This window comes from Phyllobates terribilis, unplaced genomic scaffold (assembly GCF_046119375.1).
Source record: "Phyllobates terribilis strain yellow unplaced genomic scaffold, ASM4611937v1 Scaffold_1__5_contigs__length_1240528914, whole genome shotgun sequence".
Classification (NCBI taxonomy): Eukaryota; Metazoa; Chordata; class Amphibia; order Anura; family Dendrobatidae; genus Phyllobates; species Phyllobates terribilis.
The window spans coordinates 361,798,646-361,823,118 of NW_027362761.1; the positions used below are offsets into that span (position 1 = coordinate 361,798,646).

Sequence of the window (24,473 nt, forward strand, 5' to 3'; positions counted from 1 at the left end):
CAGCTTTATTAAAAGGTATACAGTACAGACCAAAAGTTTGGACACACCTTCTCATTTAATGATTTTTCTGTATTTTCATGACTATGAAAATTGTACATTCACACTGAAGGCATCAAAACTATGAATTAACACATGTGGAATTATATACTTAACAGAAAAGTGTGAAACAACTGAAAATATGTCTTATATTCTAGGTTCTTCAAAGTAGCCACCTTTTGCTTTGATGACTGCTTTGCACACTCTTGGCATTCTCTTGATGAGCTTCAAGAGGTAGTCACCGGAAATGGTCTTCCAACAATCTTGAAGGAGTTCCCAGAGATGCTTAGCACTTGTTGGCCCTTTTGCCTTCACTCTGCGGTCAGGCTCACCCCAAACCATCTCGATTGGGTTCAGGTCTGGTGACTGTGGAGGCCAGGTCATCTGGCGTAGCACCCCATCACTCTCCTTCTTGGTCAAATAGCCCTTACACAGCCTGGAGGTGTGTTTGGGGTCATTGTCCTGTTGAAAAATAAATGATGGTCCAACTAAACGCAAACTGGATGGAATAACATGCTGCTGCAAGATGCTGTGGTAGCCATGCTGGTTCAGTATGCCTTCAATTTTGAATAAATCCCCAACAGTGTCACCAGCTAAGCACCCCCACACAATCACACCTCCTCCATGCTTCACGGTGGGAACCAGGCATGTAGAGTCCATCTGTTCACCTTTTCTGCGTCGCACAAAGACACGGTGGTTTGAACCAAAGATCTCAAATTTGAACTCATCAGACCAAAGCACAGATTTCCACTGGTCTAATGTCCATTCCTTGTGTTCTTTAGCCCAAACTTGTCTCTTCTGCTTGTTGCCTGTCCTTAGCAGTGGTTTCCTAGCAGCTATTTTACCATGAAGGCCTGCTGCACAAAGTCTCCTCTTAACAGTTGTTGAAGAGATGGGTTTGCTGCTAGAACTCTGTGTGGCATTGACCTGGTCTCTAATCTGAGCTGCTGTTAACCTGCAATTTCTGAGGCTGGTGACTCGGATAAACTTATCCTCAGAAGCAGAGGTGACTCTTGGTCTTCCTTTCCTGGGGCGGTCCTTATGTGAGCCAGTTTCTTTGTAGCACTTGATGGTTTTTGCAACTGCACTTGGGGACACTTTCAAAGTTTTCCCAATTTTTCGGACTGACTGACCTTCATTTCTTAAAGTAATGATGGCCACTCGTTTTTCTTTACTTAGCTGCTTTTTTCTTGCCATAATACAAATTCTAACAGTCAATTCTGTAGGACTATCAGCTGTGTATCCACCAGACTTCTGCACAACTCAACTGATGGTCCCAACCCCATTCATAAGGCAAGAAATCCCACTTATTAAACCTGACAGGGCACACCTGTGAAGTGAAAACCATTTCCGGTGACTACCTCTTGAAGCTCATCAAGAGAATGCCAAGAGTGTGCAAAGCAGTCATCAAAGCAAAAGGTGGCTACTTTGAAGAACCTAGAATATAAGACATATTTTCAGTTGTTTCACACTTTTTTGTTAAGCATATAATTCCACATGTGTTAATTCATAGTTTTGATGCCTTCAGTGTGAATGTACAATTTTCATAGTCATGAAAATACAGAAAAATCTTTAAATGAGAAGGTGTGTCCAAACTTTTGGTCTGTACTGTATGTTGTCATCTGATTCCATCTTCAGGTAGTTTTGAACCTGCAACTATAAGTATTCATACAGAAGTAGGGCATTTTTCATTATTTGTAATCCTTATTTAATGTTCTGGCTGGTCTACTTCAAGGATCCTCAGCGTAGGTCATCAATATCAGATCGATAGGGTCGACTCACTGCACCCCCAGCAATCAGCTGTTTTATTGACAGTGCTGCTGCCTCTTCATTGTTTACATGGCCCTGTCTGCCTCCACAACATTCACTTCAGTGGAAAAAGAGCTTCAATAGCGAGTAAATTTCAGACAGATGGATCACTGTAAACATTGAAAAGGCCACAACGCTTGCAAGTGAGCCCTTCACACCTTAAAGGGAATCTGTCAGTAGGATCAACCTTCCTAAGCCGTCTGTATGGGCATGTAGGTCATAGGAAGCTAAATAAAATGATACATTGATATCTACGATCCAATGTCTTATTCCCGAGAAATCAATATTTTTCTTAATATGTAAGTGAGCTGTTAAGATCTATGGGCTGGATACAGATCTCCACGAGAATCTGCCTCCAGAGATTATTTTAAATGAAAGGGGGCGTTACGAGTGTGAGACATGTAATGACTGACATTCTGCTTTCCTGATCTGCATGTCCCACACTGGTAATGCCCCCTATAATTTAAAATAAGCTATGAAGGCAGATTTTTAGGGAGATCTACCGTATTTTTCGGGCTATAAGACGCACCGGACCATAAGACACACCTAGGTTTTAGAGGAAGAAAATAGGGGAAAAAAATGTAAGCAAAAAATGTGGTCATGATGCCCTGTTATGGGGAAGGGGGTCTGCTTCTGACACTGGTATTGGGGTAATGTCCCCCAATTCTGTTAATATCCTCCATCCTAGTATATATGGCCCCTCCTTCCTGATATACGTGGCCCCCATCCCCATCCTGGTATGCATGGTACCCCTTGATCCCCCTCTCTGGTATGCATGGCACCCCTTGATCCCCCTTCCTGGTATGCATAGCACCGCCTGATCCCCATTCTAGTATTGATGGCACCCCTTGATCCCCCATCCTGGTATGCATGGCACCCCTTGATCCCCCATCCTGGTATTCATGACACCCCCTGATCCCCATCTTAGTATTCATGGCACCCCTTGATCCCCCATCCTGGTATGCATGGCACCCCTTGATCCACCATCCAGGTATGCATGGCACCCCTTGATCCCCCATCCCTGGTATTCATGGCACCCCTTGATCCCCATCCTGGTATTTATGGCAAGCCCTTTATCCCCCATCCTGGTATTCATGGGACCCCTTGATCCCCCATCCCGGTATGCATGGCACCCCTTTATCCCCCATCCTGGTATACATAGCACCCCTTGATCCCCCTTCCTGGTATGCATAGCACCCCTTGATCCCCCTTCCTGGTATTCATGGCACCCCTTGATTCCCCATCCTGGTATGCATGGCACCCCTTTATACCCCATCTTGGTATTCATGACACCCCTTTATACCCCATCTTGGTATTCATGACACCCCTTTATACCCCATCTTGGTATTCATGACACCCCTTGATTCCCCATCATGGTATGCATGGCACCCCTTGAGCCCCCATCCTGGTATGCATGGCACCCCTTGAGCCCCCCCATCCTGGTATGCATGGCACACTCTGAGCCCCCTTCCTGGCATGCATGGCACCCCTTTATCCCCCATCCTGGTATGCATGGCACCCCTTTATCCCCCATCCTGGTATGCATGGCACCCCTTGATACCCCATCATGGTATGCATGGCACCCCTTGATACCCCATCATGGTATGCATGGCATCCCTTGATCCCCCATCCTGGTATGCATGGCTCCCCTTGAGCCCCCATCCTGGTGTGCATGGCACCCCTTGAACCACCATCCTGGTATGCATGGCACCCCTTGAGCCCCCATCCTGGTATGCATGGCACCCCTTGAGCCTCCATCCTGGTATTCATGGCACCCTCTGAGCCCCCTTCCTGGTATGCATGGCACCCTGTGAGCCACCTTCCTGGTATGCATGGCACACCTTTATCCCCAATCCTGGTATAAATGGCACCCCTTTATCCCCCATCCTGGTATAAATGGCACCCCTTTATCCCCCATCCTGCTATAAATGGCACCCCTTGAGCCCCCATCCTGGTATGCATGGCACCTTCTGAGCCACCATTACGCTGCACACAAAAAATAATAAACAATCATACTCGCCTCCTCTCTCCTCCAGCGCTGTCCTGCTCTGCTGCCGACACTCTCACTGTGTGAGCCGCGCATGGCGTCCCTACCATGCGCCCTCACACAGTTTGAGATGCTGTGCTGGAATAGTCACTGCTCCCCACGCCGGGACTCTGTGCGTGGGGAGCAGTGACCATTCAGTCTGTTCAATAGCCGTCACACTGTACCGCAGCGCGGCTCCTGCTGCCGCTCTGCGGTCAGTGTGCCTGTTATTAAAGACCATGGATATTCACTACAACCCATGGGAGTGGGTTGTAGGGAATATTCATGAGCTTTTATAGCGGGCACACATACCGCAGAGCGGCATCAGGAGCCGCGCTGCGGCTCCAGTGGGCCGGCTATTAAGACAAATGAATATTCATTACTCTCCACGCCCATGGGCGTGGGGAGCAGGGAATATTCATTTTCTTTAGTAGCGGGCACAGGGTAGGCTGCTACAGGCGGCTGCTGCCTCCTGTGCCAAGCTGATCCCCCGCTGCCGCTCCCCCACACCCACCACCACGCACAGCCATGTATATAGTATTCGGACTATAAGACGCACCCCTCACTTTCCTCCAAAATTTTTGGGGAAAAAAGTGCATCTTATAGTCCGAAAAATACGGTATGTCCTGCCCATAGATCTTAATAGCTCATTTACATATAAGAAAAACGTGGATGTCTCTGAAATAAGATGTAATTTTATTCAGCTTCCTATAACCCACATGCCCATATAGACGGCTTAGGAGAATTGATCCTACTGACAGATTTCTAAGGAAGCAACCGATTTTCGTTCTTATGATTTCGTTTTTTCCAACTCTTTCTTTCACATTTTTATTTTTATTTTTCACTCAATATAGCCGTAGGAGGGCTTTTTTGCAGGATGAGTTATAGTTTTGAATGACACTGTCAATTTTACAATATAATATACTATAAAATTCCTCCATTTGTTGGCTTAGTTTTTTGCTATGTCCATTGTGTGGTGAAAATGACCAGACAACATGATTCTTCAGGTCAGTATGACGATACCGAATGGTATAGCTTTTTGGTTATTATTTTAGTGGGTAAAAAGAACCTCAACATTTTTTTAAAAGTAAGTTTTTGTTGCGATTTTGCTCACTGAGCTGTAGTATTTTTTTTTTTTTGAGCTTTAGTTAGTGTAACCGGCGCCTGTACTTTGAGAACTTTATTCCCCCTGGTAGTGTTCGGGTGTAAGTCACAGGGGTGGCACCAGCGAATGTTCAGGGTGGCTGCAACCTCTATATGCTTTCTATATAGAGATCGGTGACTGAACCTGGGCCGGTGCCACTCCCATCACTGAAAGAGCGTGCCTGCCGGGAAAAATAAAGTTAATTTCCTCCCAGCATCGGGGCACAAAGTGCGGGCGCCGGGCAGATTCAGAACGCTATTAACATGCAGATTAACCCCATATCTGCAGGTTAATAGAGTTTTTTCATGTGACAGGTTACCTTTAAACAACAGTTTAGTTTGATCAGTTAAATCTGTTGTTTGTAACCTTATCACTGTAAGGGAAGACCTCAAAAATGTTTCCATCATGGGGAACCCCTCATGCTTTCCTACCTCTAAGCATGTTGGTGTAAGGGAGGGTAAAGCTATCTAATATTTTTGTTAAGTACTATTTTTTGCAAAGGCTCTTTGCAGGCTTAAATAAATTTGCCTAACAAATTGCAAGAGTCTGGTCTTGCCACTGTGTTCTGTAAAAACCTCTGATCAGGGCCACAAAATCATCTGATTGGAAACTTCTGGGTTAGATTACTGAATATTACAATTTTAAAATATCTGGGGGTCTACTAAGAGATAGGTGGCAGAATTATTTGGTAAAAAAGTTGCAAATTTTGTTGCATTCTTTATTTGTTCAATCATTTGCGACCTTTTTCAGTTTTCCGCAACTTTTGTCACATTGCAGAAATAAGCTAATGTTTATCTATTCCTTTTTTCCTTTTTCTCTGGATATTTCTGTGATGTTTGATGTCCAGAAAGTTGTCACACACCCATTAGCTTCTCAGAAACTGATGATGTAATGTCATTTTCTTATCATCTCCAATCAATTACAAAGTGACATTTTATGATTGCAGAAAAGCGATTTCAGAAGTGACAGACGATATTCCTGCGCACCCTGTTACTTTGTGAATTGATAACCTAATTAAATTAAAAATACCAGTATCTCTGGAAGTAAAATACACCAAATGAACACAATGGCTACTGCAGGAACGTCAAATTTACTAAAGAGGCCATATACACACGTGGTCAAAATTGTTGGTACCCTTGTTTAATGAAAGAAAAACCCACAATGGTCACAGAAATAACTTGAATCTGACAAAAGTAATAATAAATTAAAAATCTATGAAAATGAACAAATGAAAGTCAGACATTTTCAACCCTGCTTCCACAGAATTTAAAAAAAAATTAAACTCCTGAAATAGGCCTGGACAGAAATGATTAAACGAGGGGTACCAACAATTTTGACAACGTGTGTATGTGTATATTTATGTATTTATAAATTGACACCCCTTAAGAAACTGGATACAAGAATTGCCATGTATTTTGATTTACAATGATATGCTAACAAGCAGCCTGTTAGTCTCCAATGGCAACACATCAGGACCCAGCAGTTGTTCAGTGGGAAATGCTGGTAAGGTAAGAGGTGGGATCCCCTCACTTTTGTGTCTACTTAAAAATACGGACATTGTCGGAACAGAAACCCTACGGCGTACTAAGTAGCGCACCATCTGCCTCATGATAGTAAATGGCTTTTTCAGGACTCTGTAGCTATTTCCTTCTTAATTTTATTGTTTTTAGGGATTTAGACAGAAACACCTGCATAGTACTCGGTGTAGAGCACATGAAGAATGGAAAGCGGTCCTTAGTGGACAGTATGGAAATTGCAAGATAATTTCATACATTTGACATAAAAACTTATCAATAGGTCATTTTCTGGCGACACATTGTTTTGATGTATTTGGTAACTTAGAACACAGCGTAGCAGTGGTGCTCCAGGCTTGGCTTGTTTTGTGACTCAATATAAAATGTGTTTAACCCCTTAATAACATCTGACGTACTAATACGCGTCTGTGCCCTGGGACTTAAGAGCCAGACCCGTATTAGTACGTCATGGCGATCGCGCGCGCACACAGGCTGTGCGGGCGCGATCGCCGCCGGGTGTCAGCTGATTGTCATAGCTGACACCCGGTACTATGTGCAGGGAGCGGTCACGCACCGCTCCCAGCACATTAACCCCCGCGATGCTGCGATCGAAGTCGATCGAAGTCGATCGCGGCATTGCGGGGGCAAGGGGAGGTGATCGCCGATACTCACCTCCTCTTCCGGCTTCCAGCGCAGTCTGCAAAGGCTTCCCGGGTGTTGCCATGACGACCCGATGTCGTCATGACAACATCCGGGTCACCAGAGAGCAGGAAGATTGCTTGGACATGCGCAGTGCATCTCCAAGCAATCTTCACACTGTGCACTTCTGACAGCCTTCATGGCATAGGGATGGTGCTCCATTCCTGTGCCATGCAGGCGATCAGAAAAAAAAAAGTGAAAGTCCCAGAGTGGGACAAAGTAATAAAGTGTATAAACTGTGTGAAAGTGGAAAAAAAAAAAAAAAAAAAAATGTGCAAAAATATTATAAAAAAATAAAAAAAATAATACACCAAAAATAAAAATATAATGTACCCATCAATAAATATTATTATAAAAAAAATAAAAAAAAAACAATAAAAGTACACATATTTGGTATCGCCGCGTCCGGAACAACCTGACCTATAAAACTGTCCCACTAGTTAACCCCTTCAGTGAACACGGTAAAAAAAAAAAAAAAAAAAAAAACCAAGCAAAAAACAATGCTTTATCACCATACCGCCAAACAAAAAGTGGAATAACACGCGATCAAAAAGACGCATATAAATAAAAATGATACCGCTGAAAACGTCATCTCGTCCCGCAAAAAACAAGCCGCCATATAGCTCCATCAGCCGAAAAATAAAAAAGTTATAGCTCTCAGAATAAAGCGATACTAAAAAATATTTTTTTCTATAAAATAGCTTTTATTGTGTATAAGCGCCAAAACATAGAAAAATTATACAAATGTGGTACCGCTGTAAACGTACTGACCCGAAGAGTAAAGCTGCCTCATCAATTTTACCACACGCGGAACAGAATAAAAAAAAAAAAAAAAAAACAATTCCTGAATTGTTGGTTTTTGTTTATTCTGCCTCCCAAAAATCGGAATAGAAAGCGATCAAAAAATGTCACGTGCCTGAAAATGGCACCAATAACAACGTCAAGTCATCCCGCAAAAAACGAGCCGTCACATGACTGTCTGCCAAAATTTGGAAAAATTATAGCTCTCAAAATATGGCGATGCAAAAACTAGATTTTACAAAAAATGCGTCTTTTAGTGTGTGACAGCTGTCAGTCATAAAAACCCCATATGATTCTGGCATTGCTGTAATCACACCGACCCGAAGAATAAAGTCGTCTAATCACTTATACCGCACAAGGAACGGCGTCAAAAATAAACTCTTGAGTTAGGATTGGGCTAGGGTTAGGGCTGGGTTTGGGGCTAGGGTTGTGCTGGGGCTAGGGTTGTGCTGGGGCTAGGGTTGTGCTGGGGCTAGGGTTGTGCTGGGGCTAGGGCTGGGGTTGGGATTTTTTTCAAAAGTAAGAAAAAAAGATGACGATATGGCGACTAGTGTTGAGAGCAAGTGCTCGCTACTGGAGTTTGCATCGGGTGCTCTGGTATGCATTTAGTATCGTGGGTATTTGAGTGACATGCTCGAGTCTCTGCCCCATATGCTTCGCGGCCAAAAAACTTTACGGGGATTGCCTGCCATGCACGAGCGATCCCCGCATGTTTTTTTTTGGGTGTCTAATAACCGTGAAACATGCGGAGCAGGGACTCGAGCATGTCACTCGAGCACACGCTGTACATGGTGCATACCTGAGTACCCGATGCAAACTCAAGTAGCGAGCACTTGCGCTCAAGAATAATGAAAACTTATTCAATATGATGACCTAATGTAAACAAATAATGTGCCGTACCTCTGGGTTCAAAATGTTCACTATACACCTTAATAAAATCTTTGAGGGGTATAGTTTCCAAAATGGGGACACTTGTGGGGGAGCTCCACTGTTTAGGCACATCACAGGCTCTCCAAACGCGACATGGTGTCCGCTAACAAATTGAATGGAAAATCGGCTCAAATTGTTAGCGGACACCACATTGCGTTTGGAGAGCCCCTCTGTGCCCAAACTTTGGAGCTCCCCCACAAGTGACCCCATTTTGGAAACTAGACCCCCCAAGGCACCTTTCTAGATGCATAGTGAGCACTTGGAACCCCCAGGTGCTTCACAAATTGATTCGTAAAAATGAAAAAGTGAAAAAAAAAACACTTTTTCATTTTTATGAATCAATTTGTGAAGCACCTGGGGTTCCAAGTGCTCACTATGAATCTAGATAGGTGCCTTGGGGGGTCTAGTTTCCAAAATGGGGTCACTTGTGGGGGAGCTCCAATGTTTGGGCACACAGGGACTCTCTAAATGCAACATGGTATCCGCTAACAAATTAAATGGAAAATCGGCTCAAATTGTTAGCGGACACCACATTGCGTTTGGAGAGCCCCTCTGTGCCCAAACTTTGGAGCTCCCCCACAAGTGACCCCATTTTGGAAACTAGACCCCCCAAGGCACCTTTCTAGATGCATAGTGAGCACTTGGAACCCCCAGGTGCTTCACAAATTGATTCGTAAAAATGAAAAAGTGAAAAAAAAAACACTTTTTCATTTTTATGAATCAATTTGTGAAGCACCTGGGGTTCCAAGTGCTCACTATGAATCTAGATAGGTGCCTTGGGGGGTCTAGTTTCCAAAATGGGGTCACTTGTGGGGGAGCTCCAATGTTTGGGCACACAGGGACTCTCCAAATGCAACATGATATCCGCTAACAAATTGTCGGCTCAAATTGTTAGCGGATATCATGTTGCATTTGGAGAGTCCCTGTGTGCCCAAACATTGGAGCTCCTCCACAAGTGACCCCATTTTGGAAACTAGACCCCCCAAGGCACCTATCTAGATGCATAGTGAGCACTTGGAACCCCTAGGTGCTTCACAAATTAATTCGTAAAAATGAAAAAGTGTTTTTTTTTTCACTTTTTCATTATTACGAATCAATTTGTGAAGCACCTGGGGGTTCCAAGTGCTCACTATGCATCTAGAAAGGTGCCTTGGGGGGTCTAGTTTCCAAAATGGGGTCACTTGTGGGGGAGCTCCAAAGTTTGGGCACAGAGGGGCTCTCCAAACGCAATGTGGCGTCCGCTAACAATTTGAGCCGATTTTCCATTCAATTTGTTAGCGGATACCATGTTGCATTTAGAGAGTCCCTGTGTGCCCAAACATTGGAGCTCCCCCACAAGTGACCCCATTTTGGAAACTAGACCCCCCAAGGCACCTATCTAGATGCATAGTGAGCACTTGGAACCCCTAGGTGCTTCACAAATTGATTCGTAAAAATGAAAAAGTGTTTTTTTTTTCACTTTTTCATTATTATGAATCAATTTGTGAAGCACCTGGGGGTTCCAAGTGCTCACTATGCATCTAGAAAGGTGCCTTGGGGGGTCTAGTTTCCAAAATGGGGTCACTTGTGGGGGAGCTCCAAAGTTTGGGCACAGAGAAGCTCTCCAAACGCAATGTGGTGTCCGCTAACAATTTGAGCCGATTTTCCATTCAATTTGTTAGCGGATACCATGTTGCATTTAGAGAGTCCCTGTGTGCCCAAACATTGGAGCTCTCCCACAAGTGACCCCATTTTGGAAACTAGACCCCCCAAGGCACCTATCTAGATGCATAGTGAGCAGTTGGAACCCCCAGGTGCTTCACAAATTGATTCATAAAAATGACAAAGTGTTTTTTTTTTCACTTTTTCATTGTTACGAATCAATTTGTGAAGCACCTGGGGGTTCCAAGTGCTCACTATGCATCTAGATAGGTGCCTTGGGGGGTCTAGTTTCCAAAATGGGGTCACTTGTGGGGGAGCTCCAATGTTTGGGCACACAGCAGCTCTCCAAACGCAACATGGTGTCGCTAACAATTTGAGCCAATTTTGCGTTAAATTTGTTAGCGGACACCATGTTGCATTTAGAGAGCCGCTGTGTGCCCAAATATTGGAGCTCCCCCACAAGTGACCCCATTTTGGAAACTAGACCCCCCAAGGCACCTATCTAGATGCATAGTGAGCACTTGGAACCCTCAGGTGCTTCACAAATTGATTCATACAAATGAAAAAGTGTTTTTTTTTTCACTTTTTCATTGTTACGAATCAATTTGTGAAGCACCTGGGGGTTCCAAGTGCTCACTATGCATCTAGATAGGTGCCTTGGGGGGTCTAGTTTCCAAAATGGGGTCACTTGTGGGGGAGCTCCAATGTTTGGGCACACAGGGACTCTCTAAATGCAACATGGTGTCCTCTAACAAATTTAACGGAAAATCGGCTCAAATTGTTAGCGACACCATGTTGCGTTTGGAGAGCCGCTGTGTGCCCAAACATTGGAGCTCCCCCACAAGTGACCCCATTTTGGAAACTAGACCCCCCAAGGCACCTATCTAGATGCATTGTGAGCACTTGGAACACTCAGGTGCTTCACAAATTGATTCATAAAAATGAAAAAGTGTTTTTTTTTTTCACTTTTTCATTGTTACGAATCAATTTGTGAAGCACCTGGGGGTTCCAAGTGCTCACTATGCATCTAGAAAGGTGCCTTGGGGGGTCTAGTTTCCAAAATGGGGTCACTTGTGGGGGAGCTCCAAAGTTTGGGCACACATGGGCTCTCCAAACACAACATGGCGTCCGCTAATTATTCAAGCAAATTTTACAATCAAAAAGTCAAATAGCGCTCCTTCCCTTCCGAGCCCTGCCGTGCGCCCAAACAGTATTTTTTCCCCAAATATTGGGTATCTGCGTGCCCAGGGGAAATTGCACAACAAATTTTGGGGTCCATTTTTTCTTGTTACCCCTGTGAAAATAAAAAAAATTGGGTCTAAATTAACATTTTTGTGAAAAAAGTTAAATGTTCATTTTTTTCTTCCACATTCAAAAAATTCCTGTGAAGCACCTGAAGGGTTAATAAAGTTCTTGAATGTGGTTTTGAGCACCTTGAGGGGTGCAGTTTTTAGAATGGTGTCACTTTTGGGTATTTTCTGTCATAAAGACCTCTCAAAGTGACTTCAAATGTGATGTGGTCCCTAAAAAAATGGTTTTGTAAATTTTGTTGGAAAAATGAGAAATCGCTGGTCAACTTTTAACCCTTATAGCTCCCTAACAAAAAAAAATTTTGGTTCCAAAATTGTGCTGATGTAAAGTAGACATGTGGGAAATGTTATTTATTAACTCTTTTGTGTGACATATCGCTCTGATTTCAGGGCTTAAAAATTCAAATTTTGAAAATTGCAAAATTTTCAAAATTTTCGCCAAATTTCCGTTTTTTTCACAAATAAACGCAAGTGATATCGAAGAAATTTTTCCACAATCATGAAGTACAATATGTCACGAAAAAACAATCTCAGAATCAGGGGGATCCGTTGAAGCGTTCGAGAGTAATTACCTCATAAAGTGACAGTGGTCAGAATTGTAAAAATTGGCCCGGTCATTAACGTGCAAACCACCCGCGGGGCTTAAGGGGTTAAAGGGGTTGTCCACTACTCAGAGAACCCTTCTCAATTACTGTGCTTCCCTCAAGTAAAATAATAACACCTATACTCACCTCCAATGCGGATTATCATCCTCTGACAGGTGACAATACTGTAGCTGTACACTATAGCTGAAAACTTGCTGCATCAGCTGTGATCAGTTTTGGCACCGACCATGGTTGTTTAACCCCTTAGATGCTGCTGTCAATAGTGACTACACAATCTAAATAGTTAACAGAGTGTGGGGGCTTCCTCTTTAACCCCATTGGCACCCTGTGGATCTTGATTGTGTAGTCCTGATGTTTGCCATGGCAGTTCTTGGCCAAATAACGGCCCAAGAGTCTGTCTGCTATAGTGACCCGTTTAGAAGTTTAGGTGGTAAAAATAAACTTTTTCATTCCTGTCATACCTCTTTGCATTAATTCCTGAACTGCACCTGAATGGTTAATGAACTACCTGAAAATTGAACAGGTCCCTAAAAAAATAAGTTTTGTAAATTTCCTTGAAAAGCTGAAAAATGACTGCTACATTTTTAAACCTTCTAAAATGCTAATAAAAAGAATAAAACAACATTTTACAAATGGAGCTGATATAAAACAGGCATGAGGGAAATTTAATTTATTATTGTTTTTTTGTGGTATGACTATTAAAGGGATAATCATTCAACTTTTGAAAATTGCTATTTTTGTTTTGCCAAACTTCTGATATTTTTTATAAATAAATGCAAAACATCAACCTAAGTTTACCATTATTATGAGGCATTATGTGTCACTAAAAAGCAATCTCAAAATCAATGGGATATGTTGAATCATTCCAGAGTTATAACTACATAAAGTGACACTGGTTAGATTTAAAAAAAATTGGTCCGGTCGCAAAGAGGTTAATATGCGTTTGAATATGTTTGTCAGGCTTAGGCTATGTGCCCACGATGCAGAAATGAAGCAGAAAATTTCTGCAGCATTTCTGCATCTCCCTGGCAGAAAAAAACGCATGCAGATTGTGCATGCGTTTTTCCAGCAGAATACATGCGGATTCACATGCTTTTCCGCATGCAGTTTGACAAGCACTTTCCAGGCGATAGCATCACTTGGAAAGTGCTTGACAACTAGGTCACACTGCAAACAGCATGGATTTATACAGTGTGAACCGTAAAAATTAAAACAAATAAAGCTATACTCACCCCCGAGGCCCCGGCGTGGCTGCAGCGCTCGTTCCTGTCTGGTTCCCGGCTGCCGGCATATCGCGAGACAGAGCGGTGAAGGGCCTGCGGTCACATGACTGTGACGTCACCGAAGGTCCTTCAGCGCTGCTGGCATTCAGAGAGAAGACGCCGGACAGGTGAGTATAAACTTTATTTGTTATTTTATTCTTTTTTTACAGGTACAGTGGTACCCAGGTCTGGATGAGAGTCTCCTCTCCTCCAGAACTGGGTACCATCCGCACATAGAGACGCATAGAAGCCGCTTGTAAAAATGTACAGTCGCGGTTTCTGTGCGTCTCAATGCAAGTCAATGGCGGGAGTTCCGCTGCACTTCCGCAAAATTAAATGACATGCTGCGGATTTTTGTACGCAGCATAAACGCTGCGGAAAAATCCGCAGCATGTGCATAGAACATGCGGAATCCCCTTGGGGACCATGGGGTGCGGATTACCTAGCGTTTCACAAGCGTTTCCGCTGCGGAAATTCCGCAGCATAAACGCTTGAAAAACGCTACGTGGGCTCACAGCCTTAGTGCCCATGATGCAGAAATGCTGCATATTTTTTCCGCTCCTCCCTGGCAGGAAAAACGCATGCGGATTTTATATGCGTTTTTCCTGCCAGGTAGAAGCGTTTATCAAGCGTTTTTGCATGCGGGTTATCAAGCGCTTTTCCAAGCGATTTTAGCATCACTTGGAAAAGTGCTTGACAACTTGGTCACACTATATAAATCCATGCAACCAGCATGGATTTATATAGTGTGAACAAGTAATAGTTAAAAAAAAGAAAAGAATAAGAATGGTAAAAAAATAAAGATTATACTTACCTTCCGATGGCCCCCGGTGTTTTCTCCGCTGCATCCGGTGTGTTGTATCGGTCGCGGTGGTGTTTAAGGACCTGCCATGACGTCATTTAGTCATGTGACAGGTCACGCGACCGCTGACGTCAGCGGTCACGTGACCCGTCACATGACTGATGTCATGGCAGGTCCTTTCACACCACCACGACCCATACAGGAGACCGGGGGCCATTAGAAGGTAAGTATAATCTTTATTTTTTATTTTAAATTCTTTTTTTAACAGGTTCTATGGTACCCGAGTCTGGATGAGAGTCTCCTCTTCTCCAAACCTGAGTACCATCTGCACATTGAACCATGTGATATCTGCATGTGCAGATGCAGTGATGCGGATGTCACGTGGTCCAATGCAAGTCAATGGCGGCGATTATGCTGCGTGTCTGCAAAATTAATGGACATGCTGCGTATTTTTCTGCAATGATAATCTGCAGCGGAAATTTCCGCAGCATGTGCACAGCATATGCAGATTATCATTGGAGACCATGGGGCATGTATTACCAAGCGTTTTTTAAGCGTTTTCGCTGCGGAAATTCCGCGGCAAAAACGCTTGAAAAACGCATAGTGAGCACGCAGCCTGATAGAGATTATTAGCGAAAAAGAGGCATGATCTTAAAATCATGGAATTGTGGTCATTTGACATTAGGCTGTTATACATGAGTTATTTGCTGCACTCCTCGCTAGATACCAGGATGTAGGAACGGTGTCTTATTGCAAGTTGTTCCACATCTTCATATCCCATTACACACTGTTTGTCCAGAATGTTTAACAGGTTTATATTGAAATTGGCTGAATATTTATAAACGGTGATAAGTTATGAATGAGGTAATTTGCATAATTTTCTATTGGTAGGCTACTTTCACGGTAATAAAGAATGTGTATAATATATTTTATAACTTAGCTGTCCTGTATTATGTATTTGCTTGTCACAGTTCCAGTCTAGAAACCAAACTCCTAAAATCAAGTGTATGTGTTGTTTCAAAGGTCAACCAGCAGAGTGTGATATCTGATTGATGAAAGTGCCGTCTCTCTTCGAGTCCGTGCTTATATCATTTGATGGATTTCCTTAAGAGTTTAGTTAACTTTTAGTTTAGATTTCCTTTAGGGTTTGGTTAGTAATAGCCAAGAAAGTCAGAAAGAGAAGCTCTCACTCAGGACTTAAAGAGTAATCGCCGTTTTAATTTTTATTTAAGAAATTACTAGTACACATGAAAATAAGCAACTTTGCAATATATCGTATCAGAGAAATCTTTCTTCGCCTTGACTCATCATTCATTCTCCAAATTCTCAATTCCTGTGTAAAATCTGTTTTCAGTGAATACAGATATTCATTTTACTGAGATAGTTGTCAGTTGTAACTGATGAGATTCTACAGTATATAGATGGGAGGAGGGAGGGGCTCTGCCTATAGCTTCTAACTCCCCCTCCCACCTACATACAATCTCATCAGTTACAACTGACAACTGTCTCAGTAATGTAAAAATCTGCTTTCATAGAATACAGATTTTACCCGTGAATTGAGAATATTGTGAGTGAATGATCATCCCTGGCAGAGAATAAAGCCGATTTCTCTGATAAGATATGTTACAAAGTTTCTTATTTTAATGTGTAATGTACTATTAATTTATGAAATAAAAATTAAACCTACAGTTAGTCTTTAAGGCCTATATACAAATTACAATAGTAAGCCAATGGCACTGATTACAACAGGAATAGACAAGCATCTGATGTGTATCTCATGGCTATGAGTACCTTAAAGGGGTTGTGCTCTTTTAGTAAAGTGGGCCCCAAACTGTGAAAACTACCCAACACAGTAGGTACTGTACTTCCCTAGATTTAGCACCTGGTCCCCGCTGCTGCTCCGGACAAAGCATTTTGACTACTGCGGTGATGTCATGTCAACAGCACGTGTTACTTAGCTTAGTGCCTGTATATTGAAATTGGACTGCTCGTGATTTTCAGCTCCGTGCACATCACCGCTCTAGCCAGCAAGGCCCTGAGCTCATCGTGTGTCGTAAACCTCCATGTTCGAGCAGTGAGCTCTGTGAATGGCTAGACCGTGATGTACACTATTGACATGACGGCACCGCTGTATTCAAAACACCAAGACCAGAGCAGTGGTGTGGAGCCAGCGCTGGACCCACAGAGGGTGAGTGCCTACTGAGTTTGTTGTTCTATGTATTTTACTCAGTTTAGAGCCCATTTTCCTGAAAGTGGACACCCCCTTTAAAAGGAATCTGTCAGTAGGATCAACCCTCCTAAGTCATCTATATGGGCATGCAGGTCATAGGAAGCTGCATAAAGTGATACCTTGATATCTGTGATCTGATGTCTTATTCCAGAGAATTCCACTTTATTATATGTAAATGAGCTGTTAAGATCTATGGGCTGAATGCTGATCTGCATGAGAATCTGTCTCCAGAGCTTATTTGTAATAAAAAGGGGGTGTTACCGGTGTGAGACATGTTGCTAACACAATACAGTAGAACTGAACTTAGTTTTCTTAAAAGCACATTTGCTGCAGCTCTCACAGCTCTACTGTACTGCAACCCTGTCTGCCTGTGAGATGGCAGCTGAGAGGAGCCTTAAGATGTGTCAGTTATAATTACACACAGCTCTGCAGTGAGAGGAGAGCAGAGAGCAGCCATTACACATCACACTGGTAACGCCCGCTCTTCTCTGGAGGCTGATTCTCAAGCAGATCAGTGTCCGGCCCATAGTCCCGAGCAGCTCATTTATATATAAGAAAAATATGGATTTCTCTGGAATAAAACATCGGATTGCAGATATGAAGGTATCATTTTATTCAGGTTCCTATGACTTACATGCCCGTATAGACGGCTTGTATAATATGGTTAAGAACATGTTCATTCGATGGTAAACCTAAAATGCAAGATAGCATATGTGATTGTCTAATTAGATATGCAGTATATTTTGTGTATGCGCTGTGCTTACTTATAAAGCATCTCTGAAAGGTCCTCTGTGCTATCAGATCTGAGGGTACTTATGATAAAGACAAAAATGCTGAGCACTGGGATACATATTTATAACCTCCACAGTGCTGTACAAAGTTTCCTGGAATGTCCATAACGAGGAGAAGTAATGGGAAGAAATAGTTATGCATGTGTGCAGCTCTCACTTTTAATTTATAAGCTAATCCAATAAGAAAACCTGGCCTCTACAATGCAGCACTTCAAATAGCAAATAAATCCTAATAAAAAATGAAGTCAGAAGCTGCTTAAATTCAAAACAAATATATCTTTATTAAATACAATAGTTAAAATAATAGAGTAAGGAGAAGTAGCAAAGAGACCCAACACATCCAGGTCTACAGATAGGAATCTAATGCATATACACGTGTAAAACAAATGCAGACAGAAATAACACACATGTTACAAACATGGCACAGTGGTCATAACCATGGATACCCAAGGTCCTGCAATGCCTGCACATGAGGAAAGAGACAGAGCGAATTTGAAAAACGATACTACATTTCTAATTGAGAATAATCCTATATAGGGCTAATAATAGCAGTACATATTGAGAATAATCCTGTATAAGGCTAATAGTAGCAGTGTGTATGTACAGTACAGACCAAAAGTTTGGACACACCTTCTCATTTTAGGATTTCTCTGTATTTTCATGACTATGAAAATTGTACATTCTGTAAGGCAGCGCTAGTCATCATACTGGGGGATACTCGCTGCACCGGGTAAATTAAGCACACGTGCAAAGTCCTTCCGGTATTTTCTCAATACAGCAGTTTATTATGTTATCATAAACCGCTGTTCACACACATAATGTCCATCTTAGTTTGTCACCGGCATGTTTACACACTTAACATCCGGGAGTCTCTCAAATAGCAGACAGGCCCAATTGGCCCCGGTCACAGCCTTCAGCAAGGTAATACTATAGCAATGTCCATAACACAGTCCATGTAACAAAGTGTATTACCTGTGCCGGGTTTAGTTGCTGCAGTCCCTTTAATCCGCCACCACTGTGGCTTTGTGGCTTCCCAGGTAGGGGTCTCTAGTAGTGTTGAGCCACCCCCGTAGTGTTCGGGTTCGGTTCGGTTCGTCGAACACCGGGATGTTCGAGGAACTGTTCGTCGAACACCTTAGAACACCGTCGAACACCGTTAAAACCAATGGCAGGCAAACAAAAACACATAGGAACACATAGAAAACACCTTCAAAGGTGTCCAAAAGCTCACAAACTGCTCAGAAGACGCTTTCTTTAAAAAAGCCGGCCGGCAATTCAGCAGCGGCATACACCGGTACCCGACAATTTAGAATAGAAGGAATAGAGAATCACACATAGATTAGATAGATAGAAACATGTCAGCCACATATATATGAAGTACAGTGACAGAGTTGCTTACTGTAATTGTCATTTAGTGTAAAGGATTTATCAAAAAAAATAATAGTGTTTTCATGCACCGTCTCTTTAAAAAAGCCAGCCGGCAATTCAGCATCTGTACCCGACAATTTATAACAGAAAGAATAGAGCATCACACATAGATTAGATAGATAGAAACATGTCAGTCACATATATAATAAGTACAGTGATAGTGTTGGTTACTGTACTTGTCATTTAGTATTAAAATAAAGGATTTATTATTAAAAAAAATTGGCGTGGGGTTCCCCGTAATTTTAGTCTCTAGCGGAGGTTAAGCAGACAGCTGGGGCAGATGTTTGAAGCCTGGGAAGGGGGTAATACCCACGGAGCTTCCCAGGCTACTAATATCAGCCCCCAGCTGAATACCTAGCCTTTACTAGCTATTAAAATGGAGGACCCCCCCAAAAAAAATGACGTGGGGTCCCCCCTAATTTAATAGCTAGCAAAGGCTAGGCAGACAGCTGGGGGCTGATATTAATAGCCCAGGAAGGGAGCCATGAATATTGGCCCCCTCCCAGGCTAGAAACACCAGCCGTCAGCCGCCCCAGAAATGGCGCATCCATAGGATGCGCCAATTCTGGCACTTAGCCTCGCTCTTCCACGCTGCCCTGGTGCGGTGGCAGGGGGTAATAGGGTTGGGGTTGATGTCAGCTTATAATGCCAGCTGACATCAAGCCCAGGTTAGTAATGGAGAGGCGTCTATAAGACACCCCCATTACTAACCCCATAGTCAAAGTTAAAAAAAAAACACAAACACCCAGAATAAAGTCCTTTAATTGAAATAAAGACACAATTCTTTATTGTTCTAAATTAAACCATACTTACCATCACGCCCATTCCAGCTGAAGCCAACGATCTCCTGCAATAAAAGAAAAATAATAAAGCAACCTCATCCTTACCTTTCCATGGTTCCCAGGACAGCTTCAGCTCTGCTACATCGAGATGACAGGCTGGACCTGCAGAACGCTGCCATCCAGCCTGTCATCCCGGAGACACTGAGAAGCGCAGGCATGCTTGCGCTCCTCAGTGTCTGACTGTGACGGCATCCAGATGAGCCGACAATGAACTCGGCTCACCTCATGTACGTCACTGACAGCGTGGGAAAATTCTCCTGCACTCAGCGCTTCAGCGTGAGAATTTTGCCACGCTGTCAGTGACGTGCATGAGGTGCGCCGAGTTCATTGGACATGACCTCGGCTCATCTTTATGCCGTCACAGAGAGACACTGAGGAGCGCAAGCATGCCTGCGCTTCTCAGTGTCTGCGGGATGACAGGCTGGATGGCAGCGTTCTGCTGCGGTCCAGCCTGTCATCTCGATGTAGCAGAGCTGAAGCTGTCGTGGGAGCCATGGAAAGGTAAGGATGATGTTGCTTTATTATTTTACTTTTATTGCAGGAGATCGTTGGCTTCAGCTGGAATGGGCGTGATGGTAAGTATGGTTTAATTTAGAACAATAAAGAATTGTGTGTTTATTTCAATTAAAGGACTTTTTTCTGGGTGTTGTGTTTTTTTTAAATACTTTACTAGAAATTCATGGTGGTCATGTCTAATATTGGCATGACCCCATGAATTTCGGGCTTAGGGCCAGCTGATAATGCCAAGCTGGCCTTAACCCCTTTATTACCCAGTGAGCCACCGCACCAGGGCCCTGGATGAGTTGGGTACAGCGCCAGAAGATGGCGCTTCTATGAACGCGCCATTTTCCGGGGCGGCTGCGGACTGCAATTTGCAGCGGGTGGGGCCCAGAAAGCTTGGGCCTCCCTGCGCTGCAGATTCCAGCCCCCAGCTGCTTAGTTGTACCTGGCTGGACACAAAAATAGGGCGAAGCTCCACGTATTTTTTTTTTAAATTCATGAAATTCATGGAATAATTAAGAAAAAAAGGGCTTCCCTATATTGTTGTGTCCGGCTAGGTACAAATAGGCAGCTGGTGGTTGGGAGCAGCCCGTTCCTGCCTGCTGTACCTGACTGGACACAAATATAGGGCGAAGCCCCACATCAATTTTTTTTTCATTATTGTCAGGTCTTCCCCGCTCCCAGCGGTCAGTCATAATCTTGTCCGACCTCCCCCGCTCCCAGCGGTCAGTCGTAACCTTGTCAGGTCTTCCCCGCTCCCAGCGGTCAGTCATACAGCGGTGTGACTCACATGCCCTGGTATCTAAGGTCCGGTTCGACTCCGTAATGGGCCGTCCTCTATTGGGTCGTTTGTATGGGCTGCTCAAACCTGAGTTACTGGAGGTCTCACTACCTCTAAACCCACGCCCACTACTCTCAGGACATCTTGAAAGGTCCCTAACTCCAGCTATAGCTGACGGCTGCCATCTTCTGTTACTCAGATGATGCTGTCTATCCACTCGCAGTCTAGCGAGATTCAACTGTTCTACCTCTCGCAGGTAGGTCACTCGGTACTCCAACAGGATGCGTATATATTCTAGGCTTTCTTCTGTTCCTACAGCGGAGAATGATACCATGCCGTCTTCGTCTGGTATCCAGTCCTGACGATCACGTGGACTGCTTACTTTCACCACACCAGACTTCTTGACCATCATCTGCATGGCTCGACCGCTTCTCCCAATGAGCTTTCCCACCAGAACATGAGGCACCCTGATGACCTCTTCACGCATACTGTGAGATTTCCTCATCAGCTCCAGTTGTCTAACGGCTTGTTCCGTCTTCAACCGGAGAAACCGCTTCGTGCGAATACATCACCAATGCATATCACTTAGGATCGCCACCCTCTTCACTGTGACTTCGGTCATGGACAGAGCCACCAGCTGTTTAGCTTCGGAGGTCAAGTACACCTTACAGGCTCCCACAGCCTTCTTAAACTCTTCATACACGGACTCACGGGTGCATTCTTCCCTCAAATCCTCGGGTACATCTACGAGGCATTTGTACCAAGACCTTTCGGTCTCACCAGTGGTTTCCAGACGATCAACCAGCTCAGGGTTCAGGGACAACTGACTTTCAGCTTCTTCCCCCTGTATGCTTACCCTGAGCTGACTCACAGCTACAAATTCACAAATTTTCGTCTTGACCACTTCCACTTCATATTTATCTTCTGTTATCATGCTCTTAGCTCTCCTCAGGTCCACCTTCTCATGGTATAAGGGAGTGAGTGCAACGTGTTTGCCCTTTTCCTTCTCCAAGGAGGCCTCGTTCACTGAGTGATACTTTGTCATGCGACTTTTGAGCCCGGAAACCTCTTCCTCTAGTTCCGTCACTCGCCTCTCAGCGGCCCGTCTCTGAAGCTCTTCCTGCTTCAACTGCTCTTTTAACAGTAGAGTTCTCTCAGACCTCTCTTGCTTCAAATGGGCCTGAAGCAATTCCTTGAGCTCCCTGATCTCGGCTCTTACTTCCACCGTATCATCCAAGCTCGCATCACTCGAGGAGGTATCTGCTTCATACCTCCCATCACCAGCAGTCAACTCCTGGCCCTGGTCTGTGGCTTTTCCGATGGACTCCTCCATCCTCTCTCGCTCAGCTTCCATCTTGCTGACTGTTTCCTTAAGGTACGTCTCCGCCTTCTGGAGAGTATCACAGGACATCTGTAGCTCCTTCACCTGAGCTTCCAGATCTAGGGTCTTTCCCCGGAGACCATCATTCTCCTCACGGGTGTCTTGCAGAGTGGTCTCAACCACTTGGCGCACTTGCTCTGCACCCGCCTTATCCTCCTCTAGTTTTTCTTTTACCTTGAGGAGATCCTCATAATCTCTCTTAAGTTGTTGCAGTTCCATACCGAACTTTTCATCATACTCCTTCTTGGAGTCACACAGCTCCTGGTTGAACTGTTCACGCAATCGTTCTAGGTTTTGTTCACGCCCAGCAACTTCATGCTGCAGCGCCTCTTTGAGGGCAGACAGCTCTAACTGTACCAGGGAGAAGCGATCTTTCACCTCGCATAACTCATCTTCACACTCCGCTTTGTCAATCTCTAATTGAAAAACCTCCTCCTTGATTTTGCGGCGGTCCTCCTTAATTCCGTGGAACATTTCCTTCCAATGGTTAATTTCCGCGTTGCTTCCCTCCATGTCTCGCTGCCAGTTCCTCATAACCTGGTATATTTTCTGATGCTCAGACTCCAGGTTCAGCTGGTCTGAGGACACGTTCCCCAGGTTTTCACATAACTGCTGCACGTCAATCTGACACTGCGGCCTGATAGGCTCCAGCTCTTGGTCATGACTGGCCGCCTCCCCTTTCAGGGCTGTCGGATCCTGATCCGTCAGTCTCAGTACCGTACCGGAGGTTGCTACTAGCAACGTCATCTCCTCTTCTACCTCTAAAGGAGGATCCACACTTGAAGCATAGGCACACAGTACTACATTCTCTTTATTTTCATTTTCAGGGAGTACTACCGGAGCAACCTTTTTGTGGCCCTTGCGCCGTCGTCGACGAGAGGGGGACTCTCTCCCCTCGTCTAGCCCCTCCTGACTGAATTTACTTTTTACTTTCATAGTGTCACAGTCAGCTACGGGGTCTGTGTCACTCCTCATGGTGTTGTGGACTAACAGGTCACCTCCCACTTTGACGTCACCCCCTTCTACTGGAGTTATCCCGTTATCAACGGTCACATTGTCATTTTTAGGAGGTACCAACCCACAACCAGTAACAATTTCCAGTTTTCTACACTCCACACCCTTGTGAAAATCCGCCCCTTTTTTAGACTCCGCCCCCTTTTTAACAACCACACCGGCAGGGTAATTTTTACACAAAAAATCAGCAGTAGTCTTAGGACTCAGTTCACAACATCTCTTATCACCTCCCCGGGCACTCTGGGACAACACTGGCGCCCCCGGAGAGTCCATAGAATGGTCCACTGCCGCCATTCCATATGGTGCCCACAGCTCCTGCGGTTCCTGCACCATGTCCAGTAAAAGTTTCCCAAATACCTGCTCCGGTCCCAACCGGCCCTTCAACCGCTCAATAGCTCCAGACAGATCTGCTGCTTTGCTCACAGCCATCGCGGTACGCTGTTCACACTAGAACTTCACCGCTCTCCCGGAAAAAATATTCGTGGCCCTGCCGAGCCACCGCAAACCAGGTTTGAGTGCGACGATAATCTTCGCAACCCCGCCGAGTTGCCGCAAGATGCTTTAAACTTCGTGAGCCCCGCCGAGCCACAGCAAACCAGGTTTGAGTGCGACGCCAATCTTCGCAACCCCGCCGAGTTGCCGCAAGATGCTTTATCCACACTCGTCGTCCTGTGCCGTTGACGCTAGCAACCGGGCTTTCTTTGCCGCTAGCAACCCGCATCCTTGAACCATATGTAAGGCAGCGCTAGTCATCATACTGGGGGATACTCGCTGCACCGGGTAAATTAAGCACACGTGCAATGTCCTTCCGGTATTTTCTCAATACAGCAGTTTATTATGTTATCATAAACCGCTGTTCACACACATAATGTCCATCTTAGTTTGTCACCGGCATGTTTACACACTTAACATCCGGGAGTCTCTCA

The 24,473-nt window shown here is 44.3% G+C and overlaps 1 protein-coding gene across 1 annotated transcript in view; it reads left to right on the top strand.

Annotated features, from left to right (window-relative positions):
- The window catches only part of IFT81 (intraflagellar transport 81), a 219,388-nt gene that overhangs the window by 26,105 nt on the left and 168,810 nt on the right, over positions 1–24,473 (top strand). The gene's annotated exons all lie outside the window — the stretch shown is intronic.